Consider the following 20,521-nt stretch of genomic DNA (forward strand, 5'->3'; position numbering starts at 1 on the left):
GGTGGCGCCAGAGCCGCAGCGCCCGCTGGGTGCAGGGCGGGGGGCTGCGAGTGGGGCGGGGTCAGCCTCCCCAGCCACTTATGGGGGAAGCGGGGCAGCCTAGGGTGAGGAGATGTCCCAATTTTATAGGGACAGCCTCGATTTTCGGGTCTTTTTCTAAAATAGGCTCCTATTGCCCCACCCCCAGCCCCATTTTTCACACTTGCTGTCTGGTCACCCTAGGTCAACCCCATCTCCGGCGGGGGAAGAGCCCAGCAGCCTCCTCCTGCTGTGGGAAATGTATGAGCAGAGCAAGGGATGAGTCCTGGGCCTACACCCTCTCCCAGGGCGAAGAGCAGCGTTGGTCACTTTTGGCCCCCCACCCGCACGGCGGGGAGAAGGAGGGTTACCACCTTCGAAAGGCACCCAGCCCCCCCTCCACACAGGAACTGCAACACCCACCCCCCACTCGCGTGTAGCGTCTACATCCATAACACGTATAGATAAGACTAAGAACATCACTTTCTTCCCTTGGTCGTGTTTCTCAAAGCGGTTTGCGTTGTCCATCTCCGTTGAGGTTGTTGTTTCCCAAACTGCATTGATTCTATATTTTAATGATGTGAATGGGAGCGTTTTGGAACTTTAAAAATGAAGACAATCCAGTGAGTTTATTTCTTGAATTTGTATTTGTCATCTGATTGTGCCATTTCCAGCCATTTATTTTTAACAGCAACATTGTAGAATTCCAGACAGGAATACCTAAGATTGCATTTAATGCAAAGCTCACTTTTGACCACTTCAACACCTAGGCAATTCCGGTCTAATGAGTTTGGAGGTTTCCCATCAAACTGAAAATTCGCCCCAGGAATGCCTTATTGCATGGAACAGCAAACACATGCTGAACAATTTTCAAGACATTTGGGGCTTCCACCGTCCTGAAAAATGCGTACCACTTATCAGCAGGTCCAGCAAGACTGTCATCTTCCATTAGAGCTGGGACACCAGTACTTAAGAGACAGAACTCCCTGTAGAAATCATCCCCATCCATAACAGTAGCAGCGCTCAATTTCAAAAGGTCTTGCAGCTTCATTCATTCATCAAATGCTGGCAATTCCTTCAAGTTTAGGCATGAAAATGACTTACATGGAGAGTCTTTGAAAGAAAACCATTTCTCCAGATAAGCTACTGCTCAATTGTACATAGTCTTTGCTTCATTTCTGAACTTTTCCTGGGCTTCCCTTGGCAAGTGTGGCAAAGCTCTGTTCTCCTGATAACCAAAAAACTTGTCCTTTGCTCTGTCAATCCGCTGGCTTCTGACATCTGACATCAGATCAAAAAGTTCTGTGGCATTTGTAGAATCCTTTTCAAGAATGGAAATTGACTTCTGAAAGATGGCCATGACAGAATGCAAACAAAATAAATGTAGTACTTGGGAAGTGTCAACTTGTCATTTAGCTCATGCTTCTGATCGCCGATGAATCTCCAGATCTGCCTGTGACAGTCCGATTCCTCAAGATCCAAGTAGTACACCTTTATAGCTTCCCAATTCTAGAGAGGAGGAATTCTGGCGGAATACCATCAGGGTCTGCAGCCTTCCCTTTTTTCATCACGCCAAGTCCTTCTTTTACTTCCTCAGTGTTGACACTGGAAGGTTCTCCTCTGGGGATTGATGCAAGTGTCTGATTGTTGATACACTCCTCTATCATCTTGGCCCCAAAGGATTCCAGTGGCTAGCAACATTGTACTCTGCTACCTTCAGGACAGTATGGATCCCTGAAATATGGTGTGAGGCAATGGTAATTGCCATTCTGAAGTCTGGGAAGCCCACTAATTAAGAAGGAAGCTATAGGCCGATTTCTCTACTTCGCATAATCTATAAATTTCCTGAACATATCATCCTCAAAATAATACACCCTTTTACTGAGCCAAGTATCCCTGTCGAACAGGCCGGTTTCCAGCCAAATCATAGTTGTTCTGGCACTCACAACTCACATTGAGCCTGGCTATCAGAAAACACTAAAGACTGACACAGTATTTGTTGACATGTCATCTTCGTATGACACTGTATAGATTAAGGGCCTGATGCTGAAATTTGCAAAAATTATACCTTGCTACCAAACACTTTGCCTGCTGTGGACCATGCTAGCAGACACCTGTGGTAATAAGATCAGCTCACCCCATATCATAAACGGGCTACCACAAGATTCTGTACTCGCGCCACCCTTTTAAATATTTACCTGGAGTGGCATGCCTCTAACTAAATCATGAAAATTTGCATATGCAGATGATCTTGCCATGCCAATCCAAGCACCAAACCTGCGTGACATTGAGAAAGCATTAACTGAGGGAGTCTGAGGTATAGAAAGAAAAGGAGTACTTGTGGCACCTTAGAGACTAACAAATTTATTTGAGCATAAGCTTTCGTGAGCTACAGCTCACTTCATCGGATGCATTCGTTGGAAAATGCAGAGGGGTATTGCTGGCACATGATGTCATATATCACATTGGTAGATGTGCAGGTGAACGAGCGCCACTAGCCAGCACCTTCAGCCCCCAACTAAAACCCCTCCAACGCATCATCAAGGATCTACAACCTATCCTGAAGGACGACCCATCACTCTCACAGATCTTGGGAGACAGGCCAGTCCTTGCTTATAGACAGCCCCCCAACCTGAAGCAAATACTCACCAGCAACCACACACCACACCACAGAACCACTAACCCAGGAACCCCTATCCTTGCAACAAAGCCCGTTGCCAACTCTGTCCACATATCTATTCAGGGGACACCATCATAGGGCCTAATCACATCAGCCACACTATCAGAGGCTCGTTCCCCTGTGCATCTACCTATGTGATATATGCCATCATGTGCCAGCAATGCCCCTCTGCCATGTACATTGGTCAAACTGGACAGTCTCTACATAAAAGAATAAATGGACACAAATCAGACGTCAAGAATTATAACATTCAAAAACCAGTCGGAGAACACTTCAGTCTCTCCGGTCACTCAATTACAGACCTAAAAGTGGCAATACTTCAACAAAAAAACTTCAAAAACAGACTCCAATGAGAGACTGTTGAATTGGAATTAATTTTCAAACTGGATACAATTAACTTAGTCTTGACTAGAGACTGGGAGTGGATGGGTCATTACACAAAGTAAAACTATTTCCCCATGTTATTTCTCTCCCCCACCCCACCCCCCACTGTTCCTCAGACGTTCTTGTTAACTGCTGGAAATGGCCCACCTTGATTATCACCATAAAAGGTTTTCCTCCTCCCCCCCCCCCTTCCTGCTGGCAATAGGTCATCTTAAGTGATCACTCTCCTTACAGTGTGTATGATAAAACCCATTGTTTCATGTTCTCTGTGTGTGTATATAAATCTCCCCACTGTATTTTCCACCCAATGCATCCGATGAAGTGAGCTGTAGCTCACGAAAGCTTATGCTCAAATAAATTTGTTAGTCTCTAAGGTGCCACAAGTACTCCTTTTCTTTTTGCAAATACAGACTAACACGGCTGCTACTCTGAAACTTGAGCTATAGAACAATACTTCTGGAAATGGAGGCTCAAACCAAACCTTGGAAAAAATAATAGTAAGTGCATTTCATCTTGATAATAGGAGTGCCAAAAGCACACTGAAAGTAGCTTTGTGTGGTAAAAATGTGCAACATGATTACATCCCAATGTACCTCAGAGTGAAACTCGACCGCATCCTCACCTTCCACAATGACCTTGAGAAGATAGCTACAAAGATAAAAACGAGACCCAACATAATCCAGAAACTAACAAGTACAACCTGGGGTGCATTGGCATTAGTGTTGTGAACATCTGCAATAGCACTTACATATTCAGTAGCTGCATATTGTGCACAGGTATGGATCAGATGCAGCCACATGTGACTTGTTGACACCCAACTGAATACAGTGATGCAGCGCATCGCTGGAACCCTTACATTAACTCCAACACCTTGGCTACCTGTTCTCTCTAACATTGTTCCCCCGCGATGTTAGGACAGGATAGGCTGAACTGCTGTAGCACTCTGTGAAGCTCAGTGACTCCAGGAAACGGATGTCTTCCTATCCGCCAAGACCTTGACAATGCCCCACCCCCAACATCTTATGTTCCGCAAGCCTTTCTGGGAACATTAGCTTAGCCTCATGCAATCAGGCTGCGATCAGAAGGAAGCTTGGAAAGCAGATTGGGCTAAACAAGACTTAAAAAATAAGCACCTTGTGCCGGATCCCATGCAGAAGGTGCCTGGGTTCGACCTTCCACGGTCTTCTTGGTCTACTCTGAACTAACCATGGTAGATGCGGACATCTAATGCACAAATGGAAAATCAAGGACTCCCTGATGTGCAAGTGTGGCTCTCCACAACAGACCATGGAACATATCACCACCTACTGCCCAATTTATAAATAGGAAGTAGGCATTACTGCAATAAATTCTGCCACTCCTGATGTAGCCATTTGACTCAATTAACTTCAAGTGAAACTGTAGTTGCTGCTCTCCACCAGCCATATGAAAGAAGAAAAAGAAGTTTAACTGAAGCCTTTCAGTTGTAGTGAAGAGGGTTAATCAGTGAATGGGCACATGCAAAAGTACTTTCTGATACTCTTCCTCCACAAATTCAAAGCAGAATTTGAGATGTTCTGCTTTTTTTGCACTACATGAAAACTCATTGAAAATCTTCAAAACCAAACCTTCCATGTCAAAGCTGAGGGCTTTCATGCAGTTTTTTGCTGCATTGTTTAAAACATAACAGTTGCAGTTAGCTTGCATCTTCAGTGGTTGAACAGCTTTGAGTTCAGCAAACACAGAACAGTTCTTACCATAATTCACAGATGCATTATTGGCTCCACAAGCACTGACATTTTTCAGGTCCAACCCAAGCTCATTTATGGCATTCATTATACCTTCTGAAATCAACTCCAATGTCTCATCTAGTTCTTCATAAAAATCCAAAAGGATGTTGTTTATGCCTCTTCCGATATAAAAAAAAACCCCACCAAGTAGCTGAAGGAAAAAACTTCTGGCTTTTTCATTTGATGCGTAAGTTGCAACTACAAAGGGGGAACCTTTCTTTTAGCTTTTTTACTGCTGTTTCCAAAGAAAACACATTCTCAGCTAGACTTTTCATTTTTGTTCCTTTCAGCTTCATTTGATTTGCCACAGCGGAAGCAGTACATAGCTATTAAATTGCCACAGTCACTGATAAAAAACTGTAGTTGTGCTTCACTTCACGAAAGACATAAGCCAATTCACTTGCAGCCACAAGCGTCATCTTTAACTGTGTTTCCCCATGAGAAAAATGTTGATATGCTCCAGGGCTGGCACATAGAAGCCAACTTTGTAGGTTCTCCAGGGCTGTCGCACCAATGGGCTGCAGCCCCCCATCAGCTCCTCTCACCTGCAGCGCCTCCAACCCACCAGTGGGCCCCACGGTTCCGCATCTTCCATTCCCTCCCCATGCCTCCCACCCGCAGCAATCAGCTGTTTCACAGCGTGCTGGAGGCTCGGGGAGTGAGGACATGGTACACTTTGGGGAGGAGAGTGGAACTGGGTGGGAAGAGGTGGGGTGGGGGTGGAAAGAGACGGGATGGGGCCTTGGGGAAAGGGGTGGAGTGGGGGCAGAGCCGGGGGTCAAGTGCACCCCAGCACTTTGGAAAATCAGTACCTGCGTATGCATGCGTTCTGTTTTGCACTCTGAACCACTGCTGGGTGTTTTTGTCCAGTTGAATATTTCCAAACAGCATCAATTCTATCATATTTCAGTGTAAAGACACCTTGACACATTGTGCAATGGGCATTTGTTTTATCAGCACATTTTGCCAGCCAGTCTTTATAGTCTGTTTCATTTAGCCATTGTCACTGGATGTGCAGTTTCTGATGCAAGCTTTTTTTCCCAGGGGGTGTAGTGGGATCACTTGCACCATCACCCTGATCTTCTTTTCATAAGTGCTGACTCCGTGGGTGCTCCGGGGCTGGTGCACCAACAGGAAAAAAATGGGAGGTGCTCAGCAATCACCGGCAGCCAGCTCCCCGCTCTTCTCCCCCAGCGCCTCCCACCCATCGGCGGCCCTGCTGATCAGCACCTCCCCATCCCTCCCAGCGCCTCCCATGCACCGCGATCAGCTGTTCCGTGGCATTCAGAAGGCACTGGGGTGAGGAACAAGGGCCCGGCTCCCTCGGTGGAGGGGGCGGAACGGGGCGGGAAGAGGCAGGAGTGTGGGCAGGGCCAGGGTCAGAGCCAGGGTGTTGAACCCTCACTTCCCCAGCACATTAGAAAGTCGGCACCTCTGCTTTCATTATTTAATATTCTTTGCACGGTTCTTCACTCTTGCGTGACTCAAACCTTGTCTCACACACATGCGCTGTGCGCTTGCGTGTTGATGGGCAGACAGCTGCTGTATTTTCAAAAGTTTTGATCTGTTATCGCTTAAACTGCAGAAGTGGAAATACTGCAGCATCTTTAGCTGGACACAGAAACTTTTAACATTAGATATCTCAGTGTACTATGATGATAATGCAAATCTTTAGACCCGTGTAAAAAAACCCCAGCAAATTAAATTATTTTTCTGGCAATTGGAAAATCCATAAAAAAAAAAAAAACCTTGGCCAGCCTGGTCAAATACTGGCCAAGTGGTAACCTTAGGGAGAAGGGACAAGTCAGAGACTGCCTAGGGAGTGGAAACCAGCTGGGCTGGCCGCAGAGCTGCATGGAGAGTTTCTTACACACACAAATGCCAAGGATTCCTACTGGTCACAAACCCAAGACCTTTTTGAGTTTTTCCATGAAGAAACATGGGACATACACACGCCATAGCCCCGTAACTGGGCACTCACCTGTGATGTAGAGACCTAGGTTCAAATCAAGGCTTTGAGTCCAGCAGAGCAAGAACTGAAACCTAAGGCTCCTAGGTCAGTGCCCTAACCACTGGGCTATCCAGGGGGCCAGTCACTCTTCCCCTTGTTCCCAGTAATTTATCCAAACTCATATTTCCACCAAATAGTTAAGTTTTTGGAGACAATGGCATATTTCAACAGCAAAAAGATTCAAACATTGGTGTGACGTTGCACTCCATATGTTTTATGGAAATACTTATATAAGTGTAAATATAATGCAACTGGAATATGCTTTATGCAAAAAGGCATCATTACAAAGCTTATAATCTACTGAGTGTGTTCATCCTATTTGTATTAATGTATCGTTCTTGTATCTGAAGCTAGAAATATTAAGTATTACTCTATGAAGTCCTATTGTAATTATGCAAAGTGTGGGCCATTATTGGTGGCTTGGAATCTTGATGGCTCCCATTAACTAGGACAATTGGTTGTAAATGGCTCTGTTAACTTGTAAGCCTTCATGTGTATGTGGGTGCCAGCCAGTGAGTAATGAAGTCTCACAGGACATGTGAACGTGTCACATGATACTGGAATCCATCTTAAACCTGGTGTTTTTCCATTTAGAAGGAAGGGTGGGAACCCCCAGAGAGACAAAGGATTCCCGTCTTGTGCCAAAAATATAAAAGGGAGTGGAGCAGAACAAAAGGGGAGGGCAGTCATGAGAAAACCCCTAGTTACCACCTGAGCTGGAACTAACAAGAACTGTACTGGGGAAAGGATTGGGCCCACACTAGGAAGGAGTCTAGTCTGTGAAAGAAGCTTATTGGAACATCTCCGAGGGTGAGATTTACTTGTATTTAGTTTCTTAAATTAGGCTTAAACTTGCAGGTTTTATTTTATTTTGCTTGGTAATTTACTTTGTTCTGTCTGTTATTACTTAAAACCTACTTTTTATACTTAATAAAATCACTTTTGTTTATTAATTAACCCAAAGTAATTAATACCTGTGGGAGCAAACAGTTGTGCATATCTCTCTATCAGTGTTATAGAGGGCAGACAATTTATGAGTTTACTCTGTATAAGCTTTATTTGGGGTTTGGATCCCATTGGGAGCTGGATGTCTGGGTGCTGGAGATAGGTGGCTTGCTGAGCAGTTTTTGGTTAAAGTCTGCAGCTTTGGGGGCGTGGACCAGACCTGGGTCTGTGCTGCAGCAGACTAGCATGTCTGGCTCAACAAGGTAGGGTTCTTGAGTCCTAAGCTGGAAAACGGGCTCAGAGGTAACTTCAGCATGTCAGCGGACAGCCTCAAGGGGGTCTTTGTGACCGAACTCATCACAATTGGTCAGCCAGCTTTAGAAATGAACTCTAGCTAGCTCCACTAGGAACCAGAGGGAGGTACAAGAAGAGCCCCCTCTCCAAGGGTGGAGAAACTTAGAGGCAGAATAGCTGTTAGAGGGGAAAGGAGCCCAGATGCATCATCTTTTGGACTGGATTCTGGGAGAGTCAAAGCAGCAGCTGCCTCCTAACTGAGGCTACTATCTCTCCTGAACAGGAATGATCTGCCCCCAGATGAACTTTGAATGAAAGCCAAAATCAGGTAATTGGGATGCAGGGCACAGCAATTAATACAGGGCTGGACATCCACCAGGAGTAAAGTTTTAATCAAACGAACCAGAGAATTAATGATGAGTGTTGTAAGACATGTCAGACCCTCACCACTTTTTTCAGGAAGCTGCTCTCTGAATTTGAGGCAGACCAGTATTTCTGACACACACAAATGCCAAGGATTCCTACATGTGTTGCTGGAGCTGCTGCAGCTTCACCTTTCTGAAAAGTTAATATATTTTTACTTATCTTAGCATACTCAAAGAATATGCTCAAGTACAGTTTCATACTTTTAAGGGAACAGTTTCAGAAATCCTCACTAGAAAGGCAATGTAGCAGGGGCAGGGGGGAGGAACTCACCCCATGGCACCTCCTGCTGGTCATCCAGGGAATTAGCGTTCCAGCCTCCAGAGCAACCTCTGAAGGCCAGTGTCCCGGTTGCCACTGGTCCCCGTGTCCCTCCCAGACCCCAGTGCCCCTTTTACCCAGGGTGCTGCCCCCTGGCAGTACCGCCACAGATCTGGGTCTCCCCTCCCCAGGGGACCCCCAACCCCCTATCCCCACCTTGCCTCAGTATAGGGCTACTGCCAGTCACCATCTAGCCCTCGTTCACTGGGACAGACTGCAGTATAATTGCCACTCATCACAGGCAAAAGGGGTTTGGACCTGCTGCCTTTGCCTACCTTTGGCTGCCCCCTGCAACCCCAGTACCTATTTGGCCTTACTCTAGCCCTGCAGCTTGGGGGGTTTCCAGGCCAGAGCTCTCCAGCTCCTCTGGCTTTCCCCCAGCCCTGCTCCACCTCAGGTACTCTTTCAGGTTCCCAGCAGCCAGGCCCCTCTCCCTCAGCAAGCTAGAGGAAGAGTCCTCTCTGGCTTCTAGCCCACTGCCCTCTTATAAGGGCCAGCTGAGCCTTAATTAAGCTGGCCACAGCTATGGTCAGCTACTCACTCAGCTTCCCCCAGCTGTTCTCACTCCTCTTCCTCACTGCAGCCCTCTCCAGGGTTGCTTTAACTCCTTCACGGCCAGAGCGGGGTAACCACCCCGCTACAGGAAGTTTCCAACTGAGTTATTAATAGATTCTTCCTTAGCTTTTGCAAGATAGTAATTACTGTCCTGTTTTAAAAGGGGAACTGTTAAAGAGGCCACCCTACTATATCCCCACCTGCACCACTTGGCTTCCCCACATATTCTGGAGCCAAATTCTCTATATCTCTTGATACCTGATTAACCCTTCCTTGCCCTCCCCCTTTCTTTTCTTTGACAGCATTGGCCTTCCCTGCAGAAAGCTGAGAATAAGTTTGCGAGATGCTAACAAGATATTGCATGATCCCACACATGTACAAGCAGGACTGAATTTCATGTAGACTCACAGTAGTTCAGCAGTAGATGGGTTAATCTGAAAGATATTCTCTTATTGAATATGCCACTGAACGCTACACATGCTACTTCTGGGGGAATTCTACACCACCGCACAATGCAGAATTTTTCAGAAATTAATGTTGGGTGCACAGAATTTCCTTTTCCCCACCACAGAAATGGGCTGCATTGCTGCTGGCCACCAATAGGGGCCACTGTACCCGGCAGAGCCCAGGTCGCAAATAGAAGACTGGTGGGAGGGACAGAGAACTGAAGGGGTCCCAGCAACTGCAGTTCCCAGCACGCCCTGGAGGAAGGAGGTGGCAGCACGCAGCAAACTTCACACAAGCCCATGACCCACATCAGTCTGTTTCTCCTTCTGGATCCCTGGGCTCTAGGAGGGTAGTGTCTGTGTGCCTGGGCCGGAGGCGCAGCTGGGAGGCATGGGGTGTGAGTGTCTGGACCAGGGGAGGCCCAGCAGCTGACCTCTTGGGGGTAGGGGATGTGAGTATCTGGGCCTCAGAGGGCCCATGGCTGGGCTCTGGGGGGCAGGTATTGTGAGTGTCTGGCTCCCTGGCTGGGCTCTGGGGGCGGGAGAAGGTGCAGAGAAGCAGGAACTGGGTTGTCGTAGGGGTTTCTTTAACTCTCTACTCCTGGGGGAATTTTTGTGTGTGTCTGTATTGTTATAGACATACTTGCTGACAGGTATTTTGAAATAAATTACCAAAATAATTGAAACTGGCATGATTATATAGTATCAGGGTTCTCAGGACAAATTATTTGGTGGCCTCAGAGTGCAGCGGCCAACTCTTGCTGGTGGCCGCTCTCACACTTTTTCCGAAAATACTTAATTAGCTTTAGAAAAACCAAATAAATATGCACATATACCATTCAAATTATTGTAATTTATTTATTGCTAGCTAGTAAGTCCGTTGTGAAAAGTGATATTAACAAACTTACAACTATCCCTTTTCACAGCAGACTTACTCAGCCCCGGGAAGTCTGGGGATGAATTAAGCCTTGGATGGGGGAGCGGGGAGGCAGCAGAGTCTAGGGGCGATCGAGCGTGGGGGGGAGGCGGTTGGCTGGGAGAGGCAGTGGGGGGCAGAGCCTGAAGCCCTCACGGCCAGAGCCTGCCTCCCTGTCACCCCAGCCTGAAGCCCAAATCCTGAGCCTCACTGCCCCTGGGAAGGTGGGGAACTGACTGGCTGCACAACCCTTGCTGGAAGCCCCAGGAACCATCACCAAGGCTGTGCATCCAGGATCATTGGGGGAGGAAGGGGACCCATTGCCCCCCCCCCATCACAGCCCAGGAGGCTGTGGCCACAAGAAAAGGCCCTGGTGGCCGCAGTTGAGAAATGCTGAAGTAGTGTTATTTTGGCTTGCAGAATTTTGCAGAATTTTAAAATATTGTGCACAGAATTTTTATTTTTTGGTGCAGAATTCCCCCAGGAGTAACATGCTGTATACTCTTCATGCAGTCTTAGGGTTCCTGGGACACACTTCCTGCTGAGGCAGAAGCCAAGCAGCCCAGCACAGGGTAGTCTTAGGCTGCTGCTACAGAGAGCAGTAAGAAGGGGTTTTTTTTTTACCTCATTTCTGTACATAGTTCTGTTTATATTATATCTTGACACTGGTCTGCTCATCAGTAAGATACTAAACTAGGAGTATTATGCATGAATGTTAAGAGCTGGTGGGAGACATTAATTTCACTTGTCTATAAGATCCCCGAGGAAATCCCAACTTGTCCAAGTGTTGTTTGGCTAGAAGTTGCAACGTTAAAGGTATGCCACATATGATAATGGCTCGACCCAACTCAGTATCTATCACCTGTAAGGACCTCCCACCTCCAAATCACTGGAAGGATGTCTGATACCTGGGGAAATGAAACTGAAGAAAGATTTTTTTAAATGAAAGATAGTACAACAAATAACTCAGTGGTTGATCTTGGAACTGTGGGCATTGAGCCCAGACCCAATTATGGATGACTAACGGTGTTACTGATGACTGGTTTTAGGATGGCCGGAGACCAGTCAAGATATTCATCTCTTTACCCACATCTATCATCGAGGTTTAGGGTCACCCAAAATAAAAGCCAACAAGGAAGTACAGGAGTAAAGCTCAGGTATGTTCATTAGAAAACAAGATAAGTAAACAGGGTATGCTATAAAGGACTCCTAACACAAGTAATAAGGTAAACAGGTAAAGGTGACACTATAACTGTACTGACTGTGACCAAAAAGGGTTTACTCCCTTCTCAAGACGGGTCCCAGGTAAGGGGTATGGAGGACTTAAAAGGTCTCTACCATTTTTTGCAGCCTGGAACCGACCCAGGTAACTCAGCAGGGTGAGAAGTGGACCTCAGGCAACAGGGTAGGTGGTAACTCTGACTGATGCTGGTGATTCTTCTTTCTCTTCCCCTGCGTTGTCATGGGTGCAAGTAAGATCCAGATGAGAGGGTGGCAGCTAGCAGCTCACCCTTGCGTGCAAGTGTGTTAAACCCTCCCACAACCCTAAGACACGGTGTCCTGGCTTACGCACCTGCGTAGAACACGCTGCTGTGATCCAGCACTCTGCCACTCAGATGGGCATCCCCTTCCCTCAGATGCTAACCCTTATATGCTCTGCTGTTACTGGGCAGATCAGATGTCACATGGTTGCCTGGTTTCCCGCCTTTCGGTAGAAAGGGCAGGAAACTATACCTAAGGAGGGGGAAAAAAGGCAGCCAAGTTGGATTCCTAGTTGTTGTCAGGAATTCAAGATGGCGTGTGGGTATTAACAACCGGAACAGAAATACAGAAATTCTCCTCCTACATTACTATACTTGTAGATGGACCTCCGGACACGGACAGGCTGTGTGACTGAAACATTGTTTCCTGGACTGCCTACTACTTAGATAACAGTTGGCAAGAGGAACATGGAATCTGGATGAACCACGGATACAGAGCACCTTGACTGGAGATCAGATAAGCTCTTTTGATGGTACATTGCCTCTCGAAGTGCACATCTCATGGACCGCCGCTCAGAAGGACAGCACCACTTCAGGTGTGTTCTTCCCTTATATAGTCTCTCTCTCAGCCATACCCTGCACATATGCTTTGCAAAGGTTATGTTCTTCTGCATGTATTCATCCTATTTGTATGCATGTATCATTTTTGTATCTGAAGTTATGAGCATTGGCTCTATGCTTGTATTGAAAGTGTTTGCTGTAGGAAGCACCTAAGGCAAATCTGATCAACATAACGTGAAGGGGTTATTCAAGTAATTGGGAATACTTGGCTAACAATGGACCTTGATAGACACCAATCCACATCTGAGCTTTCCTGGGAACATTCAAACTAGCATGTGGACAATGGCGTCGGCCTGTAAAGAACTGAGTCTTGCATGGACATGTGACTTGCCCATGTGACTCCAAAACTCCATCTGGTAGCTGTAATTCGATACAGTGGGAGAGAGGGGTTTCTACCCACAAGAGAGAGACTGTATAAGCCTCTGGAAAACCCCTCCATTTTGTCTTCAGCTGGCTCAAAAGATAGCCTCTCCACCCCAAAGTATGCCTGAAAGAAACTGGAACAAAGGACAGTAACTACAGGGGTGTGAGTGATTGCTGGACCCAGACTAGAAGGAGGCTAGTCTGTCAAAGAAGCTTATTGGAACATCTCTGAGATTTACATGCATTTCCTACTGTATTAGGCTTAGACTTATGTGTTTTATTTTATTTTGTCTGGTAATTTAATTTGGTCTCTCCGTTATTACTTGGAACCACTTAAATCCTACTTTTTGTAGTTAATAAAATCACTTTTTACTTATTAATTAACCCAGAGTAAGTATTAATACCTGGGGAGGGAGGGCAAACAGCTGAGCATATCTCTCTATCAGTATTATAGACGGTGAATAATTTATGAGTTTACCCTGTATAAACTTTATACAGGGTAAAATGGATTTATTTGGGGTTTGGACCCCATTGGGAGTTGGGTATCTGAGTGCTGGAGACAGGAGTACTTCTTAAACTGTTTTCATTTAAGCCTGCAGTTTGTGGGGGACATGGTTCAGACTTGGATCTGTGTTTGCAGCACGCAAGGGTGTCTGGCTCAAACAAGGCAAGGTACCCAAGTCCCAAGATGGCAGGGAAAATGGGCTCAGAGGTAGTCTAGGCACATCAAGTGGCAGTCCCAAAGGGGTTTCTGTGATCCAATCCATCACACATGTGACCTAGACCCAGTGGTCTTCCCACTCTTTTACACCAAATGACATAAAACACCTTACATTTCCCCTCCTTGACAGTAAAGGGATATACATAGAACTTTAACCATCACATTCCACAGACATTACTTAACTTAAAAGATGATACAGGCACAGACGCTATAGATAACAGCTGTTTTTCTTTTGATCGACACAGTAAGGCAGATCAAGTACGCAATGATTACAAATTGGATGATTAGGACCACAATAATAGGATGTAACATAAATATTCCATACATCATTAAAACTTTCCAGTCCCCTCAAATAGATTCTCCCACCACTGACTAGAAGCGGTCTCATCTTTGATTCGCTTTAACACCTGCCTAATCTGATTAAAGGCAGATGCACTGTCAGCAATACCTCTTTCCCTTCCTTCTCAATTTGCTTTAAGTGGGCCTTCATTTCTGGGTGGAATATAAATTGGTTTAGGGCTGCTATATTTTCTCCAAGGTGGACTGGATCTAAGTGGTCATATAAAGTATACTGTACATCTATAGTCTCGGTGGTGATGTCATGTCAGACAAAGTCTATATAACAACCCTTGATGGAAAATATGGAGCCCAGACAAAGGTTGATGGAGGGGTCATGTGTAATTCTATAATAACTATTTACAGTAAATTCACTGCACCAACTGCTTAAACATAAACAATGGTCATTTGTGAGCACGATGGAGGAGTGACTAAAATCTGAAGAGTGCATTTTATAATGACACATTCCTTTTTGAGCATTTAAATATACATGGGATCTTTCCAAAACTTCCGTGTTACAAATGTAGCCTAGGCCCTTTTCTTCTAAGCAAGACTGGAGGTTCACAGTGTGGTATTCCTCACCCTTCCAATGGACCCATTTGCTGATAGCCATAGGAATAAGTACAGCTTGTCCCACATTTAAGCCTATGGGCACTAAAGGGTAAATCCATTCCTTCTTTGCTGCTTTTAAGGTCAGCACATAAGCAATTATTGAATGGTTGCGGTGGAGGTAAGTGAAGTTAATTAACTTCTACCACCCCTGGTGTTCTTGCTCAAAGGGATTGAGATGGTTCCACAAAACATGCCTTATCTCTACTGGAATAAGCCCATTCAGGCCATCCCTCACAATGGATTTAGCCACATCTAGGATCCATTGCTGAGCTTGCACACATGCTAAAGTGAGGGAGATGTTAGACTGAAGAATGTTTAAGGCCCCTATGATGTTGACGTGATCTATCTCCTGAATTTGCATCCAGAAAAGTAAGATATTGGATATATGATACTCAAGCTCACTACTCCTATTTAAAGAGGTAGTAAGAGAGTGTGATAAAGAGGCTATATCATAGCCCAAAGCTCCTATTTATCGGCTAGGACCTGATCATCTATCGTATTTAACATGCCTAGTCCAGTTCCGACCCCTCCTAATATTTAGATAAGGTATCCCTAGGTTTCCTTATGAGAGAGTTGGATGATGGAACCACTCCTTGCACCCAAGCACTCCATCCCGCAATTAGAGGTGCAGTGTATGCAAAACATCCTTGGTTAACATTGTGTATGGAAATTTGTACAGGCATTACTGTATTAACCTTTTGATGGAATATACTGGATTTATCATCAGTGCTTTTCTAACATTCTGTTTGACCACCATCAGTCCAACAGAACTTGTATATGGTCTAGGTACCACAGATATCTTTACCTTGACCTTAGTTCCGTACAGACTTGTGATAACCTAGTCACCTGTCTCATTTGATAACATTGTAACACAAGCATTCCCAATACATACAACAGGGAAACTGTTTACAAAACCCATTCATGATACTGGCATTATAATTACTAACAACACATGGTTCTATACAATGGCTGCATTTCAAAGTTGCTAGATAATGACCTGATGGCAAATACAAATGGGCATTTATAAAGGTTTGATTAACATTACGGATGCCTATTGAAACCATTACACTTAAATCCCCAGGTTTTACCTGTAGAGGGAGGTCACTTATGACAGACAGACAGTTGGACGGCACCCAAACCTCAATAAACCTAGAGCACCTTTCTGGGAAAGTGTCATCAAAGAGCCATGAACAATTGCCTTCTCATTTTCTTATAGATTTAATTTGTGCATCCTTATCTAATACGAGCTCATGCTTCCATTCGTCATCTGCTGTGAAGGCCATTAATGAAGTGTTACCCCTTTCTTCTGCCCATACAAGATAAAATAGCCAGTATCCTCATAGGCATATACAGATATAATCCCTTTCAAGACCGAGCTCAACAGAGCTTTATTCATCAGTATACTTCTGCCCTTTGGATTATACACCGCATCTTCATCATAATCATCAGTTTAATTATACGTGGATTCTAGCAACTCATAATTATATTCCTAAACCCCTACATGTGTATCCCATCTCTCAGCCATCCTATTGTTCACTTTACAATACCAGTGTTCATTCTTATTTACAATAAGAGACTCCATAAATCTAACAAACAACAATATCAACACATATAACATTTTCCAATCCAGGTGGTTGCATGAATTTCCTGGAATAGACAGAGCAGAGATTTAGGTTAGTGACACTGGTTATGGCCCCACACCGCCCTTCCATTCCTTAAGTTGGGACGAATGGAACCATTTAAAAACCCGTCTCTTGAGAGATTTTAATTCAACCTGAGACGTTGTTGGACTGGCCTCTTTGGTTATAACTACGAGACCTACCCAGTGGGGATTCAGAGGGTGATATTTCCCTGAATAGAATTAAAATAAAACTTTATCTCCAACATGCCATTCATGAAATTTAAGGTTGGCATTCAGCCTTTTGTCCATTTGACGTATGTTCTGCTTTTACTGGGTAGTTATCTCCTTCTGAGCATCACTAATTTTAGCCAAAAGCTGGGTTATGTACTGGTCTATTTGTACCCAGAGCTGATACTTATCAGGTGGTACCCCCTAGCCACCACAACTCAGGAGTCCTCATTGGTCGACTTCTAAAGATCTCATGGGATGTAAATCCGTGTGCTCCAATTGAGGACTGATGGCCATTAGGACAAAGGGTAGCTTTTTATCCCCATTCTTTCCTGGGGGCTCTATGATCTTCCTTAATGCTCTTTTAATTTTCCTATTAGCCCGCTCAACGAGCCCCGAGCTCTGGGGATGTCCGGCGATGTGGAGATGCTGTTTGCTGTTAAGTGCAAGGCAAATATTCTTAACCAGGTCACACACTAAGTGGGGTCCCTGGTCAGAGTCGATGACCTCTGGAAGGCCATACCAGGAAAATGTTTGTTCCAGAAGCAGGTGTGCGGTGGTGGCTACAGTATTATTTTTGGAAGGGTAGGTCTCCACTCACTTTGAAAATGGATCCACTACCACAAGGCAGTAGCAGTTTCCCTGCCCAGTGTGTGGTAGTGGACCAATGTAGTCCACCTGGATCCGATGCCAGGGACACTCAATGGGCTGGTGGATGATAGGTCCCTTCCTAACAGGATGGTCTGGGTTGTTCTGCGCACATGCCAAACAATTCCAGATATGATACTCTACATCCCTGGTGATGTCTGGCCACCACCCAATAGTGAGGAACCTTTTTTACTGTCTTCTTGATGCCGAAATGACCTTGTTGGTGCACTAAAGTTGTAAGTTCCTTATGTAGGCAACCCAGGACTACCAATATTGGAAGGTCGTCTTTCACCTCTGCTCGATTTCCCATTACCAGTCCTCTTTTATGTTCAAATATTTGGTACCCCTATGACATGTTTAGAGAGTAGATCCTGAATCTCTTTGTCCTTCTTTTGCATCTGCAAAATGTCAAGTTGTTGCTGTGCAGCTGCAGGTTGCAGTGAGCACATAACATTGTCCGATTTTACCCACAACGTGTCCGGGCCCATTAATGCTGCCTCTTTGGCTAGACCATCAACCTGGTTGTTAAGTATGGATATCTCAGCCATGTTCTTCCGATGAGTCCGTACCTTAAAAAGGAAAGTTGGAGCTCTCCTGCCTTCAGCAAGTTTCCAGGCATGAATAAGATATTTGGAGTGGGCTACTGGTTTATTGTATGTGGTGTTCATGCTGTGAGCCATCCACACACTCATCCAGTCAATGAGGGCCCTCAGGACCCAATCAGAATCTGAGCAAATCATTATCAGAGAGTCTCTATCCACAGCATCCAAAGTGGCTACTATGGCAACAACTTCTGCTGCCAGGGCAGAATGGGGCAACACAGTGATTTGCAAAACCCTATCTGTTGCTACCTGGAGTACAGCATAACCTGTATGGGGGGTGCCTTTTAGACAGAAACAGCTCCCATCAACGAACCATATGTCACGGCCCACTGCTTTAGCTACTTCATATGAGGTCTCTAGCTGGAATGGAGACTTGATGGTATTATTCTCCTCCAATGGATCCGGGCACTCATGGTCTTCACCTTCTGACAATAGAGCAAATGGTACAGCTGACACAGACGGCACTTGATCCACCCTCATCTCCCGGTTGAACAAGCACAGAGTCCAACTGGTGAGACGGGGATTGGACACCCAGCCGCCATTTGCCTTTCCAGATAGGATGTACCTGACTGGTGTGTGAGATGTACCTGACTGCTCAGAGAGGCATGATAAGGGGATGGGGAGTGGGGGGATTGGATAAGGGGCATTGGGTCCCGGGGGGCAGTCAGGGGACAGGGAGCAGGGGGTGGTTGAATAGGCATTGGAGTCCTGGGGGGCCTATCATGGGGCAAGGGTGTGGATAGGGGTCGAGGCAGTCAGGGGACAGGGAGCAGGGGGGTTGTATAGGGGGTGGGGTCTCAGGGGGGAAGTTAGAGGTGGGGGTTCCGGGGGGGCGGTCAGGGGACAGGGAGCAGGCTGGGTTGGATGGGTCGGGGGTTCGAGGGGGGCAGTCTGGGGGTGGGAGGTGGGAGGGGGCAGATAGGGGGCAGGGACCAGGCTGTTTAGGGAGGCAGAGCCTTTCCTACCTGGCCCTCCATACAGTTTCGGAACCCCGATGTGGCCCTGAGGCAAAAAAGTTTACCCACACCTGCTCTAAGCGGTAGCTATTTTATTGAAGGAGCTGCTTTTGTGCAAATTATACTCATTGTGGCCCCAGTGTCCAGCAGCATTGTTTGCTTGATGTTACCAAACTCCCCTCGTAGGCTGATGTTAGTTGCCGCCTTCCCCACCTATCATTTACAATAGTGGCCACGTGCAATGGGGAAGGGAGAGCTTGGCGGCTTCAGAGGGAGCTTTGGGGTGGTGCTCTTTCCTCTCTAGGAACCGCTTCCTCCCCTGTTAGATCCTCTCCCTCATACCGTGCTAGCTTTTTCAGCAAGGCTCGAGTTGGCAGACCATCTAGTTGTTCTATGGGCTCATAACTGAGGAGTTTTATCCATAAGGCTAATCTAAACACATCGTCAGGATCTCTATTTTTGCCATTCTTTCAATAACTAGCCTTCCCATCATTCCCACCTTTTATGGCAGCCACTTTCTTTTTGTGTCCCGGATGTTATTGCCGCTAGGGTAAGCCTCCCTATATAGATCATACGCTTCTTGAGCTCTGGTTTCCAATTCTTTGAGACAATTCTGGGATTCGCAGGTCCCATGGCCACTTTAATTGCAGGGAGCAAACTCTGAACAAACGTCCCCTGGAATTTGGAGGCGTCATACACAACAACTCCACTTACTATCGGAGGCTGACCTGTAAGCCAATATAGTAATAATTTCCTGGCAAGGAATTTCTGTGGTCTTTCTAAGGTCCTCTGTTTGTCAGTATACATCTTGCCCCTAAGATTTTCATATGGGTAGTACAGCTTCATAATGGCAAGGTAAATTTATACAGATTCCTGAATACTAGCAATCTGAACCTCTGTACCTAGGGCCCCGAACTCATCAGTGCTCAGACTTTCGTTTACCAACTCAACTGTGTCTTCGAAACTTAAATTGGTGGTCACACTAAGTTTTGCCAGCCAATCCAATGCATTTTCTTTAGAAAAGGTGCCCATATGCTTGCTCATAGCTCGCACCTGTTCCGGCCCCAGGGCACGGATTTCATACCTCGTTTCCGAGGGTTTGCTGTGTCCATAATGAACCACAGTAGTGGTTATTGGAGCAATCAGAGGGTGAATTGAATTCCCCTCCTAGTTCCCCCAAGACTCATGCAGCTCCTCTGGTGCTGAGGGGGAAACAGATTCATTCCTAGTATACCTAAGAGGAGGAGGTAACATTTCTCTTTCTGTGTCACTCCCATTCAAGTCAATAGATGTACCAGACTCATACCCTCTTATGGGGTCAGTTTTTATAGCACTTATGACACCCTGCATATGCTGCAACCTTTGCTTCAACATTCTTATCTTTTGATCACATACACTATAATTCACAGATGTTCCTTGTCTTGCTGTCTTTACCTCTTTCATTCACTCTCTAATTGCAGCTTGAGAGCCTTCTAATTTTTCTGACAGCATATATATTTCTTTCTCCTTTTTCAGAAGGTTACCATTCAACTCCTGCACTTGGGATTATAAGTGGTTAAGATGCATTGTC

The 20,521-nt window shown here is 45.7% G+C and overlaps 1 long non-coding RNA gene across 1 annotated transcript; it reads right to left on the reverse strand.

The window, feature by feature from the left end:
* Positions 1 to 7,449: 7,449 nt before the first annotated feature.
* On the reverse strand, positions 7,450 to 13,489 carry LOC122458818. The gene is made up of 3 exons (XR_006279096.1): positions 13,480 to 13,489; positions 13,376 to 13,380; positions 7,450 to 7,696 (listed from the first exon to the last, which is right to left on the reverse strand). It is a non-coding gene; the product is annotated as an uncharacterized LOC122458818 (long non-coding RNA).
* Between the last annotated feature and the right edge of the window lie 7,032 nt (positions 13,490 to 20,521).

The sequence above is a fragment of the Dermochelys coriacea genome, chromosome 2 (genome assembly GCF_009764565.3).
Source record: "Dermochelys coriacea isolate rDerCor1 chromosome 2, rDerCor1.pri.v4, whole genome shotgun sequence".
NCBI classification, from domain to species: domain Eukaryota; kingdom Metazoa; phylum Chordata; order Testudines; family Dermochelyidae; genus Dermochelys; species Dermochelys coriacea.